General features: G+C 40.7%; 1 protein-coding gene across 2 annotated transcripts in view; it reads right to left on the bottom strand.

Annotated features, from left to right (window-relative positions):
• The window catches only part of pals1a (protein associated with LIN7 1, MAGUK p55 family member a), a 39,645-nt gene extending 28,699 nt beyond the window's left edge, over positions 1-10,946 (bottom strand). For both annotated transcript variants that reach the window (XM_061795000.1, XM_061794999.1), the window contains exon 1: positions 10,745-10,946. The gene's annotated coding sequence lies outside the window, so the exon portion shown is untranslated. The remainder of the gene's footprint in view (positions 1-10,744) is intronic.
• Between the last annotated feature and the right edge of the window lie 249 nt (positions 10,947-11,195).

Below are 11,195 nucleotides of genomic sequence, written 5' to 3'. Positions count from 1 at the left end.
TGGTTTGATCTGACTGATTAGAATACACGATCTGATTAGAGCAGTGATTTCCAACCTTTATGGAGCAAAGGAACACATTTTACAATTGAAAAGTCTCACGGCACACCAACAAACAAAAATGTCACAAAAAGTGGATACATTAATTACTGTATTTACTTCCTGCCATCTAATAGAAGACCATTCATTTGTTCTGTCTGTCACTATGCCTCACTGGCATAAATAGAGGAACAAAGATACATTATTTATTATAAATATAATTTTTTGAGCAATTAAGTACACAAGTATATACAGTAAATCAGGTCATTTAAATAGACACATTCCTCCATCTTGTGATCGGATCGGTTATCGTTTTTTTAAACTTGCTGATCGGCCCCAAAAATCCTGATCGTGTAAAGCCTAATAAAAACTTAGACAAAAAAAGAAAAACTATGCATCGATCATTAGTTATTGCATCGTAGGCCTCAATCGCAATTCAGGCTATGTGTCCTCCCTTAGCTTGGCGAAGTTGCTTAAGTTTGGCAGTGAACCACGGCTTGTTGTTGTTGAATGTGCGAAATGACTGTTGGTACACACACATCTTCACAGAAACTGATATAGGATGTGACAGTGTCTGTATATTCATCTAGGTTGCCAGCTGAATTTTCAAAACCACTCCAGTCTGTGCAGTATAAATAGCTTTGAAGTTCCATCTTTGCTTCTTTGGTCTACTTTTTCACTGTTTTCACTGTAAGCTTCGCTTATTTACGTTCTTGCATTTATGTCGGTATTAAGTGAATTAAGCAGAGATCAGACGAGCCCAGGGCTGCACGAAGTTTGGCACGGTATGCGTTATTTAGCGTAGTATAGCAGTGGTCTAAAATGTTATTTTCCCTGGTCGGACAGTCAATGTGCTGCTTATATTTGAGAGTTTGTGGTTGAGTTTAGCTTTGTTGAAGTCTCCGAGAATAATGAGGGGTGAGTCCGGGTGTTTTTTTTCCAATTTTGTTTACTTGTTCGGCGAGCATTAGCAGTGCAGCGTTCGTGTTAGCTTGAGGCGGAATGTAGACACCAGCGAGAATGAATGATGCGAACTCACGAGGCGAGTATAATGGCTTACAGTGGTGATTCTTCTTCTTCTCCTGAGAATAGTGTGCTTGTTTATGTTTAGGTACTTACTGCACTGTCGTCATGTTGATTCTGAACTAAGTTGCTGATTTAACACTAATATTTAAGTTATTGGTCCATGTTGATGTAACTGTAACTTATGTGGCGTACATTACCAAGTAATGGGTACAGTTAAGCTAATGCTTTTTTTGTATTGTGGATAAGTGATATTCCTGCCACTTGGCAGCTGCTGAAAGTAACTAAAAAGTTACTTTTCTCTAACTTTGTTACTTTTGAAATCAAGTAATCAGTAAAGTAACTAAGTTACTTTTTCAAGGTAACTGTGGCAACACTGGTGCTGAGTGTTTAATATAGAATGGACTACTAAATACTTTTTCACTGAAGTCCAGTCAAAGGCTGTATGTCTAATTTGTTAAGAAACCATTGCGGTTTTGGAGGAATATAACATCAGCCGTCACTTTTCTACCAAGCATGCTGATTATGCTAACAGCTCATCAACGCAGGAACTGATGGCTACGGGTCAGCGGTTAAAATCAAGCTTGCAGGCTCAGCAAAACATCGGACAAACTGCAATCCAAGATTCACACAAGACCCTGAAACAGCGCCACAGGAGCTCCAGATGGAACTGATTGATCTCTGAGATGTGATACTGTCTTAAAAGAGAAGTTCTCAAACTAGACGTGTTTTATGCTTCATGAAGCGCAGACATCCATCCCCATCCATTTTCTACCGCTTAGCCGAGGTCGGGTCACGGGGGCAGTAGCTTTAGCAGGGACGCCAAGACTTCCCTCTCCCCAGCCACTTCGTCCAGCTCTTCCGGGGAGATACCAAGGCATTCGCAGGCCAGCTGAAGGACGTAGTCTCTCCAGCGTGTCCTGGGTTGTCCCCGCGGTCTCCTCCCGGTGGGACGTGCCCGGAACACCTCACCAGGGAGGTGTCCGGGAGGCATCCGAATCAGATGCCCCAGCCACCTCATCTGGCTTCTCTTGATGTGGAGGAGCAGCGACTCTACTCTGCAGCGATCATCCTCCCGGATGATCGAGCTTCTCACCCTATCTCTAAGGGAGAGCGCGGCCACCCTGCGGAGGAAACTCATTTCGGCCGCTTGTATCCGGGATCTTGTTCTTTCGGTCACGACCCACAGCTCGTGACCATAGGTGAGGGTAGGAACGTTGATCGACCGGTAAAGTGCAGACAAATTTCCAAAAATCCGGAAGATGGCATATAGGATGCTGGTGTTGTTCGGCTCGAGGTGTTCGGCTTGACACGAGTATGAACAGACTTTTAGTGTGATGAACATCAACAAAACATCCTACAGATCCTAGCTGAGTGATTAACACCTCAGATGTGTTCTGAGAATTGCCACAACAAAACCAACACCAGACTTTGATGCACTGGCAAAAAAAGATGAACAACAAAACAACACTGTTCCCATTAAAAGTAAATCTAAGTATTAACACAACGATGCCTCTTTTTTTTTTTTTTTTTTGATATGTAAACACCTGGTTTTGGCTTAGCCCGCCTGTCAAATTTTAAAAAAGTCAATGTGGCCCCTGAGCCAAAAGATTTGCCTACTCCTGCTCTAAGCAACACCATATACGATTGTCAGTCTAACAATGATTTGGTTGCACATCTTCATTTGTTTGTGGCCTAATTTTTAGTCTGTCAGGTCATGGAGCGAGTGAGAATGACAGTGAGAGTACATTCCAGAGAACAGAGGACTTGTGTATTGTACTGGCCAGTAGCCCGTCTGCTTGTCCTTGCTAGCTTAATCAGTATCCGTAAATACCAGCCTTGGCCTCATCACCTCAGCAATATGAAATACCTGTCCAGAAGACAATCATTGATAAGTATAACAAAACATATAGTATAACAGGAATGACAAATAAATATAATACTCCCTAGTGCTTTACAATGTCGACAAAATTTTATATCCCAATAAAGGTCATTTCTAGTGGCGCACCTAAATTTCGGCAGACCGAAATACTTTTGTCACCAAAATAAACGTTTAATTGCTACTAATTCATAGCTTTGCCGCGGCCGACGCGCGAGCTTGTACACTTCATAGTTAAGAAATGTTTGCTATTAACAAGCAATGCCTATTTGGCTTTACAGACTATGTGGTTGAACTGACTGGGACATCACTATTTTACACACAGACTACAGTCACGATCTGATAATGACATAGTCGTGCACCATAAAACAACTATACTGTAAATGTGAACACATTCAACTAATGGTAACATAAACACACATTAACAACAAAAATTAACATATCTATTACGGCAGTCATTTAAATTTGCATGTCTAAATGAATTGTAGGAACCGCGTGGCTTTACCGTCATCATGCTTGCGGCTAGCCCAAACTGCCAACCTTGCTGCTTTCCGCTGTTCGGCTCCTAAGGTGGAATGCCCGGTGCGTGCTATGTATTTGCCCAACCCCAGCTACCTACAAGCTACAGCTAACACGGCGAAATACAATGCCAACCCATGGAGGCGAACGCAGCTAAATACGATGCCGAGCGGCGGAGGCATAAGAACATGCGCCTCGTGTGCACTGTCAAGGCAGCATGTCACTAATCATCGCCTCCAAGACAGCGAATAATCTACATTTTGAGTATTGTTATGACAAAGGACACAGAGAGGATAAGATGGGAGGCAGACGGTGGGGAAGCCAGTTGCTAAGCTATCGTGACATGAAGTTACAAAACACCAAAATAAGTGACTCTCATACTGTAGGTCTGGCTGGAACCCTCTTATGGTAGAGATTAGCCAACTTTCAAGAGCAAAATAGCAGGGAAATGAATACGTGTCACTAGAGGAAAATACTGAAATACATGAAAATGCTAGACAGCTACATAACACAGGGAACGGAAACCACAAACAAATTAGTACGTCACCGCTGCTATGTCACTTGAGAAAAAGGGCCTATAAATATAAAAGTTTATTAATATAATAAATATTTTAGTATATGATAACCTTTATTAGTCCCCTAATGGGGAATTTGCGCCATTTAAGCATCAATAGTGGATACAGGAAATACAAAAAGAGCATGCAAGAGAAGACATTTGGCTACAAATGCATCCGCCATGACAAGGTTGATGCAATAAATACAGTAAAATAAATATTGAAGCCATAATTTATTAACAATTACAGTTATAATGATGACACGACATCCCAATTTAGTACTTTTCCTAAAACAAGAACAATTTTCTTTTATCTTTTCTCCCTTATAAAAAACCTGATTAGATTAAAAATATATTGAAAACGGCACGGTTGACGACTGGTTAGAGCGTCTACCTCACAGTTCTGAGGACCGGGGTTCAATCCCCGGCTCCGCCTGTCTGGAGTTTGCATGTTCTCCCCGTGCCTGCGTGGGTTTTCTCCGGGCACTCCGGTTTCCTCCCACATCCCAAAAACATGCGTGTTAGGTTAATTGACAACTCTAAATTGCCCGTAGGTGTGAATGTGAGTGCGAATGGTTGTTTGTTTGTATGTGCCCTGCAATTGGCTGGCAACCAGTTCAGGGTATACCCCGCCTGCTGCCCGATGATAGCTGGGATAGGCAGCACGCCTGCGACCCTCGTGAGGAGAAGCGGCTCATAAAAATGGATGGATGGATATATTGAAAATACAAATGAATAAAAATTCAATACAAATAAAACAAACATCCATGGCCAAAGACACATATAATAATAATAATAATAATAATAATAATAATAATAATAAAAGATTATTCAAAGCATCTAGTAGTAGCAATGTGACAAGATTGTAATGTAATTGTAATTTAATGTAATGGTTGGAATAACCACTTCAACCTGAGTACAACGCAACAAAAGGAAATTCAGATTTTTGTGGGAAAAAAAAAAACTGCCTTATTGTATTATTTCTTGACATATCACTACAAAAATTCACACACTAATGTAACTGGTCATGGTGAATTCGATTTTGAACTCATCTCTTCTGAAGATGCCCATTTAAAGGCACTAATTAGCATGTTTGTCAAAATCTCATCATTTTTTAAAGGTGGTCCCCCCCCACCCCCCAAAAAAAAAAGAAAATGATTGAGCGCAATGACATCATGAACACCAGTTGGTTCTGCCCAGAACCATATTTGCGCCACCAGAACCCATGTTCCACACGGCTATTTATTGCAGACGGTTTTGGGCCAATGATAAACTTTGCCAAAAACAACAAAGTTGTGTCTGTAAGTGATTTTTAAGACACTGTTAGATGTGTAATGCACATCTACATGATAAGTATAAGTGAGCTGAATGGTACTTAGCGTTGGTAATCGAGGGCATACATCGTAATACAATTACTGTTTATCTTCATTCCTTGTGAAGTTACCTGCAAATAAGTTTGCTTTGCACTTTGTATTTTGTAACACTGAATTTTTTGTCTCCTTTATTATTATTTGTTAAAAATTTTAATAAATATTGCTCATCACTCACTACAATATTATAACTTTATTTTTACTTCATCCTTTTTGCTCATCTCCCACCGCCCCCCATCTGTGGTCCCTTCTCAAGGTTTGTTTTTTCCCCCCATGGGGGTGGGGGAGGGTTAGATTATGGGATGTCATCAATCATTCCAAACTCTGGGCCTGTGTCACCCTTTGAGAATCTTTTGTGATTAAGAGCTAAAGGTCTATACAAAAAAAATCTTGACTCATTGGTTTTAAACTTTGGATTTAATTTTCTTATATTTTTCAAAGTTTGTATATTGAAAAGTAAATGTTAAATTGCAAAATGTTGAGATTTTATTGATGAACAAATGATTTATTACCACAAACCACCACAAAAGTACAGAAAATTGGTACCGTGGAGTACCGGTACCAATTCCCAGGTACAGGGATTTGATATCGTAATGCGAAAGATACCCATCAATAGCTGGGCGTGAGCATATTACTAAGCGAAGGAAAAGAAACAGGATTCCTTTATATAAGATAAGAGCGATAAGATAAACGTCACTGGGTTATATCGAGTGGGAGATATTTTTTTTCTTGGACGAGGATTTATATTGTTATATCACACAGTTCCACTACTACCAGTAACAACATTAGGTAGACCGGTCTGGCAAAATATAATTACATCTAATATAGAAACTTTTACAAAGACAAAATTTATTGTTCAGAAAATAATTCATACAAATACAGGAATATAGTACTTGTCAAATTGGCCTTTTTGGAAGGAAGAAACATTATATTAAAGTTCTGTGCAATGTTACGATATATATCGTTGTGTGATATAAAAATGTCTATCATACGATATAACCCTCTAGTAGGGTTGGGCATCGTTTGAATTCATCCATTCCGGTCCTGATTCCGGTTCCTCATTTCGATTTCAAACTATTCTCGATTCAGATTCTTTTAGGGGGTCAAAAAGGTTTGCATGGTTTAAATAAAGGGTTTCCATATTATGAACATCCATTTTCTTAGCAGCCCGCAGCAAAAAGTAAAATGAACATTTGGCTTGGGCATCTTTATAACCAGTATCAATATCAAACCTATGAACTAAAAGGCAATGTGTGTGGAACTAACCCAATTGACTTACTAATCGATTAATATTTCAGCTAAAGGTTAAATATAGTATTGTTAAAATAGTTATTTGAGCCTGTTTTATCACGTCAAATGGTTTATATGTGCAAGTTTCAACTTGACTTCATGTTTTAAGCATGCATACCCTTATATTTTGAAGGGTATGCACTGGAACCCAGCATTTGGCACAAAAAAATAACAACACGACACCGGTAAAAACGAAACTACAATGATGCGAGAAAAAGAGTAATGTATTGTACCGAATGCTCTGTAAAACGTTGATTCCTTTACCTACCCACCGATGAGACACAAGGTTAGTGTTTGTGATACTGCGAGACGTTTTTGTGAATTTTGTCCCATCCCAATTTATTGTTATTGTCAAGTTGCTAGTTTGACCTTTGGTGAAGTTTTAGCTCAATGTTAAGGTTGTAAAGCAACTGTTTCTACTTTCTTTCCAGTCATTCCTGTTTCCATGTGATCTATTCTGATTGGGTGTATACATGTGCACTATATTTAATCGGACCAGCAATGTGAGATACGCACAGCGACGTAAACATGTCATTTATCAAGATCGTTGTCTATTTAGCACAGTAGTTAAGATTGTTTATACACTTTCATTAAAACAACCGCTTGATAAAAACACGTGACAAGTAATTAAAAACAAGATTTACGTCGCCTACGAGCTCTGTTTGGAAGCAGCCATATTTACGTTAAAACGAGTCAGTGGGGATTCGGACTGAATAGCGACTCAAGATGAAAAACCTTGGGCTGGGACTTGATTTAAAAAAATAAATAAAATAAAATCTAATTAATTTGAGGTGTAATTAATTCATCTGTATTAAGTGAATTTTAATTCATCCATTTTCTGACTAGGGTTGCGGGCGTGCTGGAGCCTATCCCAGCTGTCATCGGGCAGGAGGCGGGGTACACCCTGAACTGGTTGCTAGCCAATCGCAGGGCACATGCAAACAAACAACCATTCGCACTCACATTCACACCTACGGGCAATTTAGAGTTTTCAATTAACTTACCATGCATGTTTTTGGGATGTGGGAGGAAACCGGAGTGCCCGGAGAAAACCCACGCAGGCACGGGGAGAACACGCAAACTCCACACAGGCGGGGCCGGGGATTGAACCTCAGAACTGTGAGGTTGACGCTCTAACCAGTCGTCCACCGTGCCGGCTGAATTTTAATCATTGCAATATTTGTCATAAAAAGCAACATGGTTTAAATAAAATGGATTTTAGTGGACGACTGAATCAAATAATTGACACAGGCAGGAATATTGTTAACTCTGAAAAAATGCAATTGTATTTCAATACAAAACAGTACAACAATTTCCCTCCCCAAAATTAAGCAGACGTAATAACAACAAAAACAATAATAATAGGCGGCACGATGGACGACAGGTTAGCACATCTGCCTCACAGTTCTGAGGTCCTGGGTTCAAATCCAGCCTCCACCTGTACAGAGCTTGCATGCTCTATCTGTGCCTGCGTGGGTTTTCCCCTGGTCCTCCGGCTTCCTTCCACATCCCAAAAACATGCATTGTAGGTTAATTGAAGACTCTAAATTGCCCATAGGTGTAAATGTGAGTCTGAATGGTAGTTTGTTTATTTGTGCCCTGCAATTGGCTCAACCCCGCCTCTTGCCCAAAGAGAGCTGGGATAGGCTCCAGCACGCCCGCGACCCTAGTGAGGATAAGCGGTATTGAAAATGGATGGAAAAATAATACTAAATCAGTTTCATATAGCGCTTTTCATAAAACTCAAGACATTTTACAAACAAAACAGACACAAAATAAAGAAAAAAAAACACCACAGAATCGGAAAAGGAGCTATTGCTGGAGAGGGGGACCGCGGCATGGCAGCAGATTTAATGACAGAAAGTTTATCCAACACAGCTTGATGGTAGAGCGGCTAGGTAGCAAGCAGGCTAAGTAGCAGCAGGCTTGCTGGAAAGGCAGCAGCTTGGTCGGTCTGCGAGGATTTATGGCATTCACGAGCGACAAACAGACCCGGGATCTCTACCTTTGGCCAAGGTACGGCGAGGGATCCTCGTTACAGTAAGGCATTTTAAAGCAAAAATTTTATATTTTCTGTGCGGCGATGTGGCGGCTAAAACAAATGAAATTTAGTCACTGTGCTAACTCCAGCATAGTTACATGAATGCTTTCGCTGGTGTGTTGATTAATGTGCATTGTCCTCATCAAATCAACAAACACGTCAGTCAAAGCACTTCAGTTAAAATCTACCTCTCAACGGTTAAAGAGATAGTTTTCAAATAATCAAATTGGATTTTTCATTTGTTGGACTATTTTGGAATAGTAGAAGGAGTAACAATTTCATTGCGATTCACTAGTCAATCGTCACCGTCAATACGAATAGCTATTGGGGTTTTATGGGGCGAGTCCGAGCACTAGTAAACGGTGATGGCACCGCTAGGGCTACATGGTATATTGTTTGATCGTCATCGCGATGTGCACATGCGCAATAGTCACATCTCAAAGGTCCTGACAATGTAGGGGGAAAAGAACTGCCTGGAAGCCTGTAATGCTGCGCCACTTAAAATAGAAGCACCCAGTTTTTCTTGAATCATAACCTCTCTTTTTTGGCTATGTTGTGGGTCCGTATGGGACTGCTTCTGGGTCCGGACATGGACCACTGTCCGTCAGTTACAGACCTCTGTTTTAAATGGTGTTGACACGATCGAGCGAGCCAGAGCGAGCTGTTTAGCTCCTCAGCTCGCTGGCTATTTAGCTCATGGGCCAGTGAACATAATAAATAGTTCACTTTCCCTAAAATGTCCCAGTTGTGTACATCTATCTACGGCGCCAACGCATTCTCCTAGCGGCTTGCTGCATCGTGGGCAGCGTGCCGGGTGTTACCACAACAATGACAATTTATCGTGTCCATTGTATTTATGGAACGATAACCCACCCTACTCTGTCTCTGTCTGGCAAGCACCAAGACAGGACTTGTACACCTGAGCAACCTGTTGTGATCACGTGGTCTCTGCATGCCGTCTGGGTGCTGCCGGATAGAAGTGTTGGAACGGTGCATAAAATAGACTACTTGGATAAGAGTGGTAAACTCACAGGTTTTAAATCCAGTCAGAGCCAATCCAATACTGTCCTCCCCCCCCCCGAAATCGGACCGATTTCTGTTCTCAAAGATCGGATTGGGACGGCCCTAGTTGCTACACTATCGTAGCATCCAAGACGGCAAAAAACAACAGTCCCCTTTCGATACGCTTCACTCTCCAGGCATGACTATAATCGATTTACACAAAGTCAATATCTACTGCTAAAAACAAGAAAACTGTCTACACTTTAATATTATGCACCCATTACGTAATTTTTTTTATTTTCTTATTTTGTGTGTCGTTTAATAGTTATTTGTTATCTATACATTATTTACATATTTCAACCATATTAAAATATTGCTGTACTTGATATATTGTGAAATATGATAACGATTGAGATGCATCATTAGATGCATTATGCCTTGTCATTCTTCATACGCGAGTACAGTATTTAAAGAGTGTTGTATTGTTTTATGTTAGCTTGTAATGTTGGGGGTTGTTTGGGTGCCTTGCTCAGGGGCACCTTGAGAGTCATCAAGAAACAAACTACCACCTCTCCAGCAACCAAATGCCCTCCGGTTCCAAAGCCCAAGTCCTGACAGATGAGCAAATAAAATCACGTTACTTCACGAAAGCTTGGGACGTAACTCCGTCTCGAAATAAAACCCCACCACTCAGTTCTCATTACTCAACAGTGTAAAATAATTGTGACAATAAACGTGTATTTGGGTAGGGCGCGGTGACAGCTAGCTGGGGAAAGGGGAGTTCTAACTAGCGAAGTTAAGTCTTTACTAACAAAATGTGTGTTAATGAACGTCATTTGTTTCAAACTGTGTTTGTTGGCGTTCCTATGACCAATAGGCCGAATGAATGTGAGGATTTTATTTTTAATTTTTTTTTAACTTAGCAGGCTAATATTAGCAGCTAGCTAACTGGCTAGCTGACTTGCTCCTTCCTGCAGCACCTGTTGATAACAAAGCCACTTCATCTTGTACGAAAACGCTACAATACTCACGCTGTTCCACGGGCGTCACACGTTCCTCTGTTGAGAATAATACGATTAATCCAACCAATCGAAGTTCAAGTTTTATGGCGCTGTGTCCCCAGTTTCACACTGATAAGTTTACTACGCGATGATTCTACTCAGCGGCTCAGACGTCTACCACCCTCGTCGTCGCTCTTTTCACAGTCATCATTCCACTGAGATCCACACACAGAGAAACAGGAGACAGCCCGCCCCCAAGTACACACAAAAGAGCAAAATAATTGGCTAGGGAAAGAAGAGGAAAGGCCGGCCTGACCAATCAAACGCGTTTATTATTTTTTTTTTTTATCAGCACATAAACCGCATCATTGAATCACATTAACGCAAAATAACAAACCTTGAGAAACGACTTAAATATGTCCACATTTATTTCTGACATATCTGTCGGAATACACGACAATACATCACTTGCATTTCTTTT

This window comes from Phyllopteryx taeniolatus, chromosome 13 (genome assembly GCF_024500385.1).
Source record: "Phyllopteryx taeniolatus isolate TA_2022b chromosome 13, UOR_Ptae_1.2, whole genome shotgun sequence".
Taxonomy (NCBI): Eukaryota; Metazoa; Chordata; class Actinopteri; order Syngnathiformes; family Syngnathidae; genus Phyllopteryx; species Phyllopteryx taeniolatus.
Note: the sequence above shows the minus strand (reverse complement) of the source record. Positions and strands in the feature narration are given on the sequence as shown.